Source organism: Schistocerca piceifrons, chromosome 5 (genome assembly GCF_021461385.2).
Source record: "Schistocerca piceifrons isolate TAMUIC-IGC-003096 chromosome 5, iqSchPice1.1, whole genome shotgun sequence".
NCBI classification, from domain to species: domain Eukaryota; kingdom Metazoa; phylum Arthropoda; class Insecta; order Orthoptera; family Acrididae; genus Schistocerca; species Schistocerca piceifrons.
Window position 1 is genome coordinate 674622326 of NC_060142.1, and position 14579 is coordinate 674636904.

Below are 14579 nucleotides of genomic sequence, written 5' to 3' on the forward strand. Positions count from 1 at the left end.
CTATTTTGTGTTTATTCGCCAGTTTCAGACCCTCGACACTCAATAAACATGTCCTCCCTGGACGGGAATATACATAACGTACGTGTGCAGGCTCTGACACATGGACGTGATTCGTGCTCGGATGGCCGAAGTAGTTACGGCGACCACTCGCATAAGGCAGGAAATTCGGGTTCCAGTCCCAATCAGGTGCAAATTTTCACTGTCGTCAGTCCAATATACAGCTAAACTGCGAATACTTTTCCAGTGCAATATTACCAATCCCCTTGTGAGACTCCATCGTCTAGGGGTTAACAAGAATTCTCGCATAAATTCCGACAATAGCATCGCCTACCTTCTACCGTCTGTCATATAACATAGGTAAAAGGCTTACAGGCAGACAAATCTGTTACGAAATGTCACAAGTGAACACAAATTTATGGATTAAGACAGTAATTTATTCTCCACTGCAATATGTTATGAACTGTTGACGATTGAAACATTCGTCTACGTGCTTGACTATTCAAGTGATGCCTTCCCTAAATCTCATTAAATGCATTTCGAGCACGTGTGGCCATTACAAGTCGTATGTTTATAGATAGTGTAGTACCTCCATGTACACGTGGCAAGAAGAAACCATTGATGCTTGTTTTCCCCTGCGCAGCAGGTCAGCTGCTGAAGTGCGGACGCTTGGATACAAAATGGTTTGTCTACCCTTTGCGATCAAAAGTATCCGGACACCCCCAAAAACCTACGTTTTTAATATTAGGTGCATTGTGCTGCCACCTTCTGCCAGGTACTCAACATCGGCGACCTCAGTAGTCATTAGACATCGTGAGAGAGCCGAAGGGGCGCTCCGCAGAACTCACGGACTTTAAACGTAGTCAGGTGATTGGGTGTCACTTATGTCATACGTCTGTACGCGAGATTTCCACACCTCTAAAAATCCCTAGGTCAACTGTTTCCGATGTGATATTGAAGTGGAAACGTGAAGGGACACGTACAGCACAAAAGCGTACAGGCCGACCTCGTCTGCTGACTGACAGAGACCGCCGACACTTGAAGAGGGTCGTAATGTGTAATAGGCAGACATCTATCCAGACCATCACACAGGGATTCCAAACTGCATCAGGATCCACTGCAAGCACATCGACATTTAGGCAGCAGGTGAGACAAATTGGATTTCATGTTCGAGCGGCTACTCATAAACCACACATCACGCCGGTAAATGCTGAACGTCGCCTCGCTTCGTGTAAGGAGCGTAAACGTTGGACGACTGAACACCGGAAAAACGTTGTGTGAAGTGACGCATCACGGTACACAATGCAGCGATCCGATAGCAGGGTGTGGGTATGGCGAACTCCCGGTGAATGTCATCTGCCAGCGTGTGTAGTGCCAACAGTAAAATCCGGAGGTACTGGTGTTACGGTGTGGTCGTATTTTTCATGGAGGGGGCTTGCACCCCTTGTTGTTTTGCGTGGCACTATCACAGCGCAGGCCTACATTGAAGTTTTAAGCACCTTCTTGCTTTCCACTGTTGAAGAGCAATTCGAGGATGGCGATTGCATCTTTCAACATGATCGAGCACCTGTTCATAACGCACGGCCTGTGGCGGATTGGTTTCACGACAATAACATCCCTATAATTGACTGAACTGCACAGACTCCTGACCTGAATCCTACAGAACACCACGCCGACTTCGTGCCAGGCCTCACCTACCGACATCGATACCTCTTCTCAGTGCAGCACTCCGTGAAGAATGGGCTGCTATTCCCTAAGAAACTTTCCAGCACCTGATTGACGTATGCATGCGAGGGTGGAAGCTGTCATCAAGGCTAAGGATGGGCCAACACCATATTGAATGCCAGCATTACTGATGTAGGGCGTAACGAACTTGTAAGTCATTTTCAGACAGGTGTCCGGATACTTTTGATCACAAATTGTATACTGACTGGTGTAGTCCTCTGTATGACTCAGGTATGGCTATGCAGAAAACATCAGTCATAAAGCTTTTTACCTGTTTGTCGAAAGACTATTGGATACAGAGAAAGAATTAACCAGGTGTAAACTGATATTTTCCTGTATTGAATCACTTTGCCTCTCAGGATTGTAATCAGGTGCTGAACCCTCACACAGTATATTGCCTGGTCGAAAGTATCCACACACCCCTACATAATATGGAATAGGTCACTGGATGCCACGTGAGACCGACCTGCCAACATGAAAGGAGGGTTGGAGTATTTTACTGTCAGTAAAGAAGCACTAAAAACAGAACGAATGGCTCTAGGAATCTCAGTGACTTCCAACGTAGATTAGTCAATGAATTTCACCTGAGTAACAACTCCGTTAGGGACATTTCAATCCTCCTAAAACTGCCCAATTCGACTGTTGGTGAGGTGGTTGTGAAGTAAAAACGCGAAGGAGCAACCATAACTGTATTAGGAGCAGGCAGGTTTCATCTACTGACAGACAGTCGCCTCGGAATGGATAAATACAGTTTCTGTGTGGTTTTCAAGGCAACAGTACATGTACCATACTGCCTGCAAAACAATGGCAATCTCAGCGAAGGACGATGGAGATGGATTACTATCATGCACGCTTCCCTCCAAAGTTGATCGCCGGCACGGTAGCTCATCGTGTTCGGTCAGAGGGCTAGCTGCCCTCTGTAATAAATGAACTGAGTTAATAGATCAACAACGAGCTGAAACGGGTGTCTTTCGACGTCCGCCCAGAGCATATACAACGAACGAAAACGAACAAAGTGAGATTTAAATAAATAATAATAAAAAAAAAAACGAACGGGATGTAAGCTGTGTGGAAATGGACCCTGGCGACTTGAAACACAGTATCCCTAGCGTAAGTTCGTTTAAAGTTGTTTAAGTGGTGTGTAAGCGTAGGGACCAATGACCTCAGCAGTTGGTCCCATAGGAACTTTCCACCACCACAATATCCCAATTCAGGAACAAACATTGTACAGTGCGATGGGCATGATCAGCCAGAACGGTCACATTATCCTTCGCAGTGATGCGACCCTGCAGAGTAACCATGAGGCTCATTGAATACCACAATCTGGCTGCCCAAATCATCACCGAACCCCCGCCGTGTCTCACTCCCGGAACGTATACTCCGCGAGAAGTTGGGAACATTGTGCAATAAGGCTCATCCGACGAAACGACTTACTTCCAGTGCTCTGTAGTCCATGTCTTCCGGCTTCGGCACGACGTATTCCTGCTACCGGCATTTGCATCACTGATTTGTGGTTTTCTAGTTCTAGCTAGTCCTGCAATTCCTAGCTTCTACAGCTCTCTTTGTGCTGCTTTGGTACTGTCAGGCTTCGCGAGCGCAACATTCAGTTCTGAAGTGACTTTTGCAGCTGTTATCTTCTTACTTTTCTCCATAATCCTTTTCTTTAACCGTCCGCCACTATCACTCAATAGTCACTTTTGTCTGCGTTGTGACGTAGCCGATGATTTTTTCCGCTTTCTCTCTACGTGATATAAATCTACGACGCGGTGCGTCTGGAGACACCAAACACTTCAGTTACCTTAGTTACGGAAGCTCGCAGCATACGACAACTTCGTAATCACTTAGGTCTGACAAACTGCGCTCACGACGACACAGAACTCTTTTCTGGCCACGACTGACGCTCGCAACATACTGAAGATGCTGTACACTGCCGTTCGTTCTCAAATACAACAGCACAACCTTCAGGCTTGGCTAGCATCTGAGTTTATGTGCAAGCATGCATTTCTCGCTGTATTCCCATGTTTTGGCCAAGCCCTATATCTGTTCACTTCTATTCATTGTTTGCATAATGTCCTGTGTGATTACAGCAAGCTGTGTTTCACAATAACTTCACTCAGTAGTGTAATATAAAAAAAAAAAAAACCTACAGTCACCGTATCGCAGTTTCTAAGCATCAGCGTTCCGTAGATAACAGCTAAATATCATTAAGCATATTCAGGTAAATTTCAGAGATACTGATTTGTGCGCTTAGTGAATGTGGGCTGAGCTAAAGAGAACTACGTACGTTGGAGCACCAGAACCACCGTTGCTGGAGATGACGGTGAAATATTTTAGGAATGTAGTTTTCCTTTTCACCCGAAAAGAAACTAAGAAGAAGCACCCCCCACTCGCTGTGCGGAAGTCGCCGTAACTTGCCCCGTGCCTGGGCTGTCAGATAAATCTGCAAGATGGAGAGCTGTGTTTTGTCTCGCAGGAGGAACCGAGCCGCGCCAAACTCCTCGTATCGCAGAGTCCACCTTTTTGTGAAGGCCACTATCTCTTCGGCTGTTAGTATCTGGTGCAGAAACGTGGCCGTGCAATGAAAATGTAGTGGAACATATAAAAGAAAAAAATGTTCGGTGGTATCTCTGCAAGCAGAAGACCGACGTCAAAGCGACAGACTTTCCTTTGTTTCCACTTTCAAAAAAATCTTTTTACTATCTTGAAAGAACATTATACGTACTTGTCTCTCTGGTGTTGAGGATAACGTTTATAAACTAAAGTAAAATTCTAGTAGATAGAAAAAGACACATTATTGCCTCTGTAAATGTATCAGTATGTCTATGTCATCAAGTGAAACGCATTAAAATTAACAGTATCATTTGGCTTTAATACCATTAGAAGCATTATTTTCAATTTTGGAGCTGTATCATTCCGATATAAACGCCAACAACAGAGCGGCATGGAATCGGTTGCAGAAAGAGGCACTGATAAGGTGAATCAGATCCCTGGACGAAATTACGACACAAGTTCAATTTCAGTCCTGAAGAAACAGTATGTGGTGAAGTGAAAGGTACAATAAGGACACTGACAGTTGTGGTTGCGAGACAAAGAAACTAAAATTTACGAACTTAATTAGAGATATGATTCATTTCATAACGGAATATGGGCCGTAGCATGCCTGTCTACATAAAACTGGCGAAAGACAATCAGACAGAATTGGGAGAGATTGGTACACCAGATCGTGTTGCTTTACGATGTACTTTAAAAAGGGAAATTAAGAACAACAGGGCTGCAGGATATTGACTCTAGCTTTGCATTAAGAAAATCTGATTCCAGGGAACCGACCCAATAGGTGAATGCTGAAGTTCAGAGCACAAACTAATGCGAGTGGCAGAAAACGTCAAGCGCCCCCCGGGTTGCTTCAGTTACATTTTCAGACAACATTTAATACAATTTTTGTTACCTTATATATTAAAAGCACTTATTTAACAGATTATTTCATTTTGTCTTATGTTATTGCTTGCATACGGAACTAATATGTTATTTATTGTCGATATAGACAGACACAATTGGCAAGTAATACGGGACGATCTTATGAGTTCTACCGTGTCCCTCAAAACCATTGGATCTCATTTAGAAAAAAGAAATACAAAGCGTGTTATGTAGAAGAGGTTGTGACCGGAGATTTACTGATACCGACAAATGGTAGCAAAGTTTATGGTTAAGAATTGATGAAAGCCAATATAATCATGTTGATTCAGAAGTCATGTCTCATAGAACAAAGTTTACATGGGTGTTTCAATAGTCTTTCCCCATAGGACATTCAGTGATATGACACGAATGATAATTCGAACCAAAAAAGTCTAGTAAACATGGACACTAAAACGCCCACCTTAAGAGCTGTAAGTAGAGAAAGAAAAAATCGTTTTATTTTATGACCATATTCGATGTTATCCTGTGCCTCATTCCGTGTTATATTTTACCAAATCTAATGTTATTTTTGCCAAGTTATTTATTATTTCCGCCATATTAATTGTTTTTTTTTTTCATATTTGGTGTTATTTTTGCCACATTCAGGTCACTTCTTTGCCTAAGTTAATGTTTCTCATTGTTCAAATGCAGTGGTTTGTTGTGAGATTCATGTCTTTTCCTACCAAATCCTGTTTTTTTTTTTTTTTTTTTTTTTTTTTTTTTTTTTTTTTTTTTTTTTTTGTCAAATTCAATGTTCGTTCCTGCCAAATTCGGCGTTCTTTCCTGCCTTATTCGTTGTTCCTTTTTGGCCAAATACGTTGTTCTTTCTTGACAAATTCGTTGCTATTTTTTGCCAGATTCAGGCATAATTTTTGCTAATTTATATGCTGTTTTCGTCGTCACATCAAATTTCGCTACATGGAAATGAATAGCCATTTTAAAATTATACACGAGCCTCAGACCTGAAGAGATTAGAAATGAAAATGCAATTTAAACGTTCAGTAACTATCAGTTACTAATTGTAGGGACCTGCTGTTAACAGATTTATAAAAATTTTTGTGGCAAAATTGCGTATATCCCGATACCTCTTAAAAATCGCCGATTTCGCATTATTTTTGGTGAAAACCGTTAATTTCGTGTCATTTTTCGCTTCATCGTTATCATGAAATTATCCTGTTCCTATCTCCAAGCCCTTCTTCATCTTCGATACTGGGAAACAAATCTCCTGTACTGCGAGCTCTTTGCTTTCCATATATTGTGAGGAGGTACTATGGACCAAAACAAGAAAAAAGTAACCAGTAAGAATTGGCTCTAAAACGCATATCTTAAAAACTAAGAGTACTTGTTCAGTAGAAGAGATGTGTTTCATAGTAGCGAAGATGAAAAATGTTCATAGCTCTTAAGGTATGCACTGTAGAACCCGTATTTATACAATAATTGGTTTTGCGGTCCTGTCATATGCCTGAATACTACTTTCTCCTGTGGGTCGATGCTACTAAATCCCCAACGTAGACTTTGCCCTATAGCACATACCTTTTGAATCACCCTGTGTGTTATGTTCAAGATACAGCTTTCGAAGATCGTAAAACTCTGAATATTTCTGCCATTGGATAATGTGTTTACACGATCTGTTTTAAGAAACTAGCGAACATCAAGTAAATTGATAGCCTCAATGAATATTAAAGAGGGAAATTTAGTGTACATTAACTCGACAAAACAAGAGTCAGATTCATAAAGTTTCGAGTAGGTTCAGTGAACAGTAAAATTTCCTTGGCTCTTTTCTTGTTACGACGCCGATTACTTTCCTGGCCGTTGTAGCTTCATTTCTTAAACGGAATTTGTAATCGTATTTATAACAGATTCTGGAATTAAATGAGAATCCTCGAGGTTACTTACAGCTCTACGGTTACCTTTCAGAAATTATTGCACAAGCCGCAACGCAGCCACACTCTGTGTAGTGTTATCATACGATGGTTGAGTTTATTGTAAAGCAGCTGTAAATTGCCATGACTGCTGTCAAACGCTGGGAAGCTGCTGCGAATACGTCTGTTGGGTAAACGACCGTGAGCAGCAGAGATCTTGCAGATACCTCAAATACTATCCTCTGCTGTGTTACTGAGACTATTACGACTAGTCGAATGCGTTGAGTGAGGGGGGGGGGGGTGTAGGGACCATAAACAGGTGAGGCAGGGCCAAGTTTGAGACGCTGTCTCCGACTGAAACTGAGCCGGTGTCTGCTGTTTGCCGTATCAGTGTGTGTACTGTTGTTGTCAGTGGAGCCCTGTAAGATACCAAAAAAGCAGACAAGATATATAAGAAAAGAACTGTCTACAGTGGAAGTTTTCCCCAGGATGTGTGGAAAACTACGAGAAGATTCAAGATGATAGGTTAAACGCGAAGACATCACGAAATAACTGCCGTAGTACTAGAGGGAGTAATAGAGGCAAGTATTATAGTAGACGATACAGATGGCAATGTATACAACAAAAGGTGAAGACGTGGGATGTAAGTACTACTCCGAGGAGAAGAGATTGGCACAGGACAGGCAGTCGTGGTGGGCCACATCGAGTCTCTCAGTCTGACTTAAGACGCGCAAAAACAAGGCAAGAAGTCTCCAAGATGTCACTGGGGCTTATCGTTATAACGAAACCGTAACAGTATACACAAAAATGAAACCACTCTCCACTACAGCTAATAAAGCTGTTTTGTTCTGGAGAGGGAGTAAGAGCCATTTGAGGTGAAAAGTGTCACACATGCAGGAAAAAGTGGTACAATCGGTTCCCACTTTCTTTTTTCATTCTAACTGCAACAGTTTCTTTTCTATCGCCTTCAAAGCTGCTGAGTACATACTTCGACATTTCTCTCATTTTTTTATCGTACTACTTTTGAGATGTTAAGCATGACGCAAAAAGACTTATTTCATGTAACGTTTCACAACCTGCCAAAAAAATATACTTGTAATAAGAGCCCCATCGGATCAACACAAAAATTACAAGAAAGACACTTTTACTGACTCAAATATTGTTATAAGATTGTACAATATAGAAATCTTCTTGAAGACCATCCCCATACTACCTTACCTTTTCTAAGCTCATTCTTTGCTCGATAGTGCGTTTAAAGTACTTGTCATGTCTTCTTTATCTCAAGTTTTCCTTTTTTCTTATTTTTCAATTCTTCCGTCACCTCTGGGTAGAGCAATTACATGTTTAAAGTTGAATAACAAGTACTCTGTTTTTGTTCACATCTAACTACACTCATGCTCATAAATTAAGGATTATTGGCAGAATGTGGTGCCACACAACGTAACGCTACACAAAACTGACACTAAAAGCATAGGCACATAGGGAACACACACGATACAGATCTGCAAGTCCACGGTATTGGTGTTAAGTTGAGAAAACCGTCCCGAAACACATGTGCTAGAAAACGCCACTGTTTCCTGCGCATGTACCCCGACATCAATATGGGATATGATCACTATGCACACGTACACAGGCCGCACAACGGGTTGGTATACTCTGGATCAGGTGGTTGAGTAGCTGCTGGGGTATAGCCTCCCATTCCTGCACCGTTGCCTGTCGGAGCTCCCGAAGTGTCGTAGGGGTTTGAAGACGTGCAGCGATACGTCGACCGAGAGCATCCCAGACATGATCGATGCGGTTTAGGTATGGAGAACAGGCAGGCCACTCCATTCGCCTCATATCTTTTGTTTCAAGGTACTCCTCCACGATGGCAGTTCGATGGGGCCGTGCGTTATCATCCACCAGGAGGAAGGTGGGATCCACTGCACCCCTGAAAAGGCAGACATACTGGTGCAAAATGACGTCCTGATACACCTGACCTGTTACAGTTCCTTTGTCAAAGACATGCAGGGGTGTACGTCCACCAATTATAATCCCATCCCACACCATCAAACCACGACTCGGTACAGATCCCTATCAAGGACATTAACGGGTTGGTATCTCGTTCCTGGTTCACGCCAAATGAAAACCCGGTGAGAATCACTATTCAGACTATACCTGGACTCGTCCGTGAACATAACCTGGAACCACTGTTCCAATGACAATGTACTGTGTTCTTGACACCACGCTTTACAGGCTCTTCTGGGACCAGGGGTCAGTGGAATGCACCTTGCAGGTCGCCAGGCGAATAAACCATGTCTGTTCAGTCGTCTGTAAGCTGTGTGTCTGGAGACAACTGTTCCAGTGGCTGCGGTAAGGTCAGGAGCAAGGCTACCTGCAGTATTCCGTGGCCGTTTGCGGGCACTTATGGTGAGATATCGGTCTTCTTGTGGTGCTGTACACTGAGGACGTACCGTTGTGTAGCGCCTGGACACGTTTCCTGTCTGCTGGAATCGTTGCCATAATCGTGAGATCACACTTTGTGGCACACGGAGAGCCCATGCTACGACCTGCTGTGTTTGACCAGCCTCCAGTCGCTCTAGTATTGTATCCCTCAGGACGTCACCAATATGTGTTCTTTGAGCCATTTTCAACACACAGTCACCATTAACACGTCTGAAAACGTCTGCACACTTACTTGCTGCACCGTACTCTGACATGCACCAACACACCTCTGCGTGGTGGTGGTGGTTGTTGGGATGTTTAAGGGGGACTAAACAGCTAAGGTCATCAGTCCCCCACACCTCTGCGTATGTGGACTGCTGCCAGCGCCTCAGTGCGACCACCGCAGGCCAAATGCACAGCACAGTCATACCCCGAGGTGATTTAAACCCGCAAACCGCCCACCAGACCGTTGTTCCACCATGTATCAGCATCATCCTTAATTTATGAGCATGAGCTTAGTTTTCGGCTTACTGGGTCTTCTTCAGGAAACAACTGACTAGCATCTGCAAGCGACACTAGTTCTAAGGCAGCCTAACAATCCACTTTCACAAGATGTTGTGCACCAAACTTGTTTATTAGCATTGAAATTAGACATTACGCAATAGACAATATTAAGCGCAATAAATAATTAAAGTACGCCATATTACAGTATCACTCCGCCTGCAACAGATAACGAGTGGATTGAGTAGGTCGTTAACTAATGTTGTCGGTCCCAAAGGAGGAGGGTTGGCGTCAGGAAGAGCATCCGGCCAGAAAAAAGCCCTGCCAAAACCAAAACAACGATGGATACTTCGAAAAGTAAATATTCCGGAGTAATAGTCTCCCAATCGGATCTCCGGGGAGACGTTTTGTGAAGAATCCAACGAAAGAAGATGGTGCAAAAGAAGGAATGAAGTGCAAAATCAGAGTCGGAACTTTAAATATTGGGACATTGAAGAAAAAGAGTCGTGAGATTGTAGACATGGTGCAAAGAAGGAAGGTAAATATCCTGTGCTAACAAGGGACCAGGTGGAAGGGTGGCAAAGCTAAACTACTGGCAGAAGGATACAAGTTGTTCTATAGCAGTGCAGACAGAGAGTCCAGAAATGGAGTAGGGGTTATTGCGGATAAAGATCCAAAAGAGGAAGTCTGTGGAGTGGACAGAATCAATGACAGAATCATGAGCATAAAACTTACCATCGGAGGAGACGTAATCACAGTTCTATGTGTGTACGCAACCCAGACGGAGGAACAGAAGGACGAATTTTGGAAATCCTAGCTGGAGTAACAATGGAAATATCACACAATGAAAGGTTCATAAATGGGGGAGATTTAAATGGACATGTTGGCGAGAGGAGGAGTGGTGAAGATAGAATTCATGGTGGATGGAGTTATGGAGAAACAAATGCAGCAGGGCACAAGACTGCAGAATACGCTGTATCTATTGACCTAACGATCGCCAATACCTACTTCAATCATAGAAGAGGACAACTTATAACGTACAGGAGCGGAGACCATAAAAGTCAGTTAGACTACTTGTTGTGTCCAGAAGGAAAACACGTACAGGAAATAAAGAATACCAAGCTTATATACAGCAACACAAACTCGTAGTGGACAATTATGAAATGGTAGTGGGGAAAAGACGCAAATGTATCAAGCGAGGAGAACAAAGAATAAAGTGGCGGAAACTGAAAGAAGAGGTGTTGCGACAAAAATTCAAGGAAGCAATATTAAGAGAAGTGAAATTAGCAGAGGGTGTACAGGAGTGGTGGAATTATAATAGCAACGTAATAACAAAAGCTGGAAATGACGTGCTGGGTGTAACAATAGGGAAGGGAGCACCAGAAGATAAGGAGGCATGATGGTGGAATGAGGGGGTTCAGAAAGCGATAAAAGTGAAGAAATATGCAAAAAAACGATGGTACTTAATAGGAAGGCAGGAGGATAGGGAAGCCTACAAGGCTGCAAAAAAGATGGTAAAAAGAGCAATGGCAAAAGCAATGGCTGAGGCAATGGAAGAGGCGTATGAAGAGCTGGAAAGAAGACAGGGAGGCAGGCAACTCGTACGGATTGTTAAAGCAACAGATAAGGCTACCGAGGACATAACATCAATGAGGCAGATAAAGGTGTAGTATCACACGATCTTGAGAAAATCCTGAATAGGCTAACGAATGAGGAAAATGTACGAGAGAAGAATGAGGATGGTGATATAAATGAGGGAATGACCCAAAGTATAAGTAGGGAAGAAGTCGAACACGCGATGAAGAAAATAAAAAATGGGATGGCCATAGGGGCAGACCAAATCCCAATAGAAGCATGGAAAAATCTGGGAGAACAGGGAACTGATACTCTCTGGGATCTAATGCAGAAGATCTGGAAAGGAGAAAGAATACCACATGTGTGGAATAGCAGTATACTGGTTCCCATATAAAAGAAGAAAGAGGATATCCACAACTGTGGCAATTATAGAGGGATAAAACTGATGTCCTACACAATGAAGATCTGGGAACGGTGAAATGAGCTTGCGTCTAGAAACTGAAGTACGTGAAGAACAGTTTGGATTTATGCCGGGAAGAGGAACAACTGACGCAATATTTGCACTAAGGCAACTGATGGAGAGGCACAGAGAAGTACAAGTCAAAATGCATATGGCCTTTCCCGATCTTGAGAAGGCATATGACAGGGTGCCGAGGCAAGAAATATGGAGATGTCTGAGAAGTAAATGCCTGCCAGAAAAATATGTCAGAGCGGTAGAAGACATGTATGAAGGTGCAATGACACAAGTCAGGAGCAGTGCAGGTGCAACAAAGGCACTTCCAGTGCGAGTAGGGCTACATCAGGGATCTGCTCTCAGCCCATATCTCTTTGACCTTGTCATGGATGTCTAGTCAAAAATGTGAAAAAAGAGGCACCTTGGAGCATGACGTTTGCCGATGATGTTGCAATCTGTGAACCCACCCGGGAGGCACAGCAAGGCAACCTTGAACAGTGGAGAAAAGCTCTAGAGGAAAGGGGGATGAGAATTAGCAGGGTGAAAACAGAGTATATGTGTACAAAGGATACCAAAGATCTATATATTACCCTGCAAGGAGAACAACTGACGCTGGTCAAGAAATTTAAATACCTAGGCTCTTACATGCAAAGTGATGGAGGACTGGAGGCCGAAATACAGTACAGGATGAATAGTGGATGAATGAACTGGAGGAAACTGAGCGGGGTACTGTGTGATAAGAAGGTTAGCTGCAGAATGAAAGGAAAGCTTTACAAGTCTGTGGCGAGGCCTGCGATGCTGTATAGTACAGAAACTTGGCCAATCACAAAAGTCCAAGAGAAAAAGATGGAAGTGGCAAAAATGAGAATGTTAAAGTGGATGAGTGGGGTGATAAGAAAGGATAGACTAAGGCATGAGTACATCAGGGGGACAGTGAAGGTGAGGCCCATAGGGAAGAAGATCCAAGAAACTAGGCTAAGGTGGTATGGACATGTGCAGAGAAGAGGGGAATACTACACGGGGAGAAGAGTTGAAGACCTAAAAACTGAAGGATTAAGGAGAAGAGGAAGACCGAAACTGAGATGGAAAGACAATGTAGCAGGGGACCTACGGGAGAAAGAATGGCTCGGAGAAGAGGCACTGGATAGGCATTTATGGAAGAGAAGGTTCCAGCAAAATAACGTCGACACCACTTGACGTGGGAAAAGGCTGAGAAGATGATGATGATGTTATACTATTACATGTACTTATTTATAATGCTAAAGTTTGTGAGATCTTGACATGAGGAGTGCTCAGTTTAACAATTTCTCAACCAATGTCAAGACCTCACAAACTCTATAATGCTAAACACACACTACTGGCCATTAAAACTGCTACACCACGAAGATGACGTGCTATAGACGCGAAATTCAACCGACAGGAAGAAGATGCTGTGATATGCAAAGCAGAGCATTCACACAAGGTTGGCGCCGGTGGCGACACCTACAACGTGCTGACATGAGCAAAGTTTCCAACAGATTTCTCATACAAAAACAGCAGTTGACCGGCGTTGCCTGGTGAAACGTTGTTGTGATGCCTCGTGTAAGGAGAAGAAATACGTACCATCACGTTCCGACTTTGATAAAGGTCGGATTGTAGCCTATCGTGATTGCGGTTTATCGTATCGTGACTTTGCTCCTCGCGTTGGTCGAGATCCAATGACTGTTAGCAGAATATGGAATCGGTGGGTTCAGGAGGGTAATACGGAACGCCGTGCTGGATCCCAACGGCCTCGTATCACTAGCAGTCGAGATCACAGGCATCTTATCCGCATGGCTGTAACGGATCGTGCAGCCACGTCTCGATCCCTGAGTCAACAGATGGGGACGTTTGCAAGACAACAACCATCTGCACGAACAGTTTGACGACGTTTGTAGCAGCATGGACTATCAGCTCGGAGACCATGGCTGCGGTTACCCTTGACGCTGCATCACAGACAGGAGCGCCTGCGATGGTGTACTCAACGACGAACCTGGGTGCACGAATGGCAAAACGTCATTTTTCGAATGAATACAGGCTCTGTTTACAACATCATGATGGTCGCATCCGTGTTTGGCTACATCGCGGTGAACGCACATTGGAAGCGTGTCTCCGTCATCGCCATACTGGCATATCACCCGGGGTGATGGTATGGGATGCCATTGGTTACACGTCTCGGTCACCTCTTGTTTGCATTGACGGCACTGTGAACCGTGGACGTTACATTTCAGATGTGTTACGACCCGTGGCTCTACCCTTCATTCGATCACAGCGAAACCCTAGATTTCAGCCGGATAATGCACGACCACATGTTGCAGGCCCTGTAACGGCCTTTCTGGATACAGAAAATGTTCGACTGCTGCCCTGACCAGCACGTTCTCCAAATGTCTCATCAATTGAAAACGTCTGGTCAACGGTGGCCGAGCAACTGGCTCGTCACGATATGTCAGTCACTACTCTTGATGAACTGTGGTATCGTGTTGAAGCTGCATGGGCAGCTGTACCAGTACACGCCATACGAGCTCTGTTTGACTCAATACCCAGGCGTATCAAGGCCGTTATTACGGCCA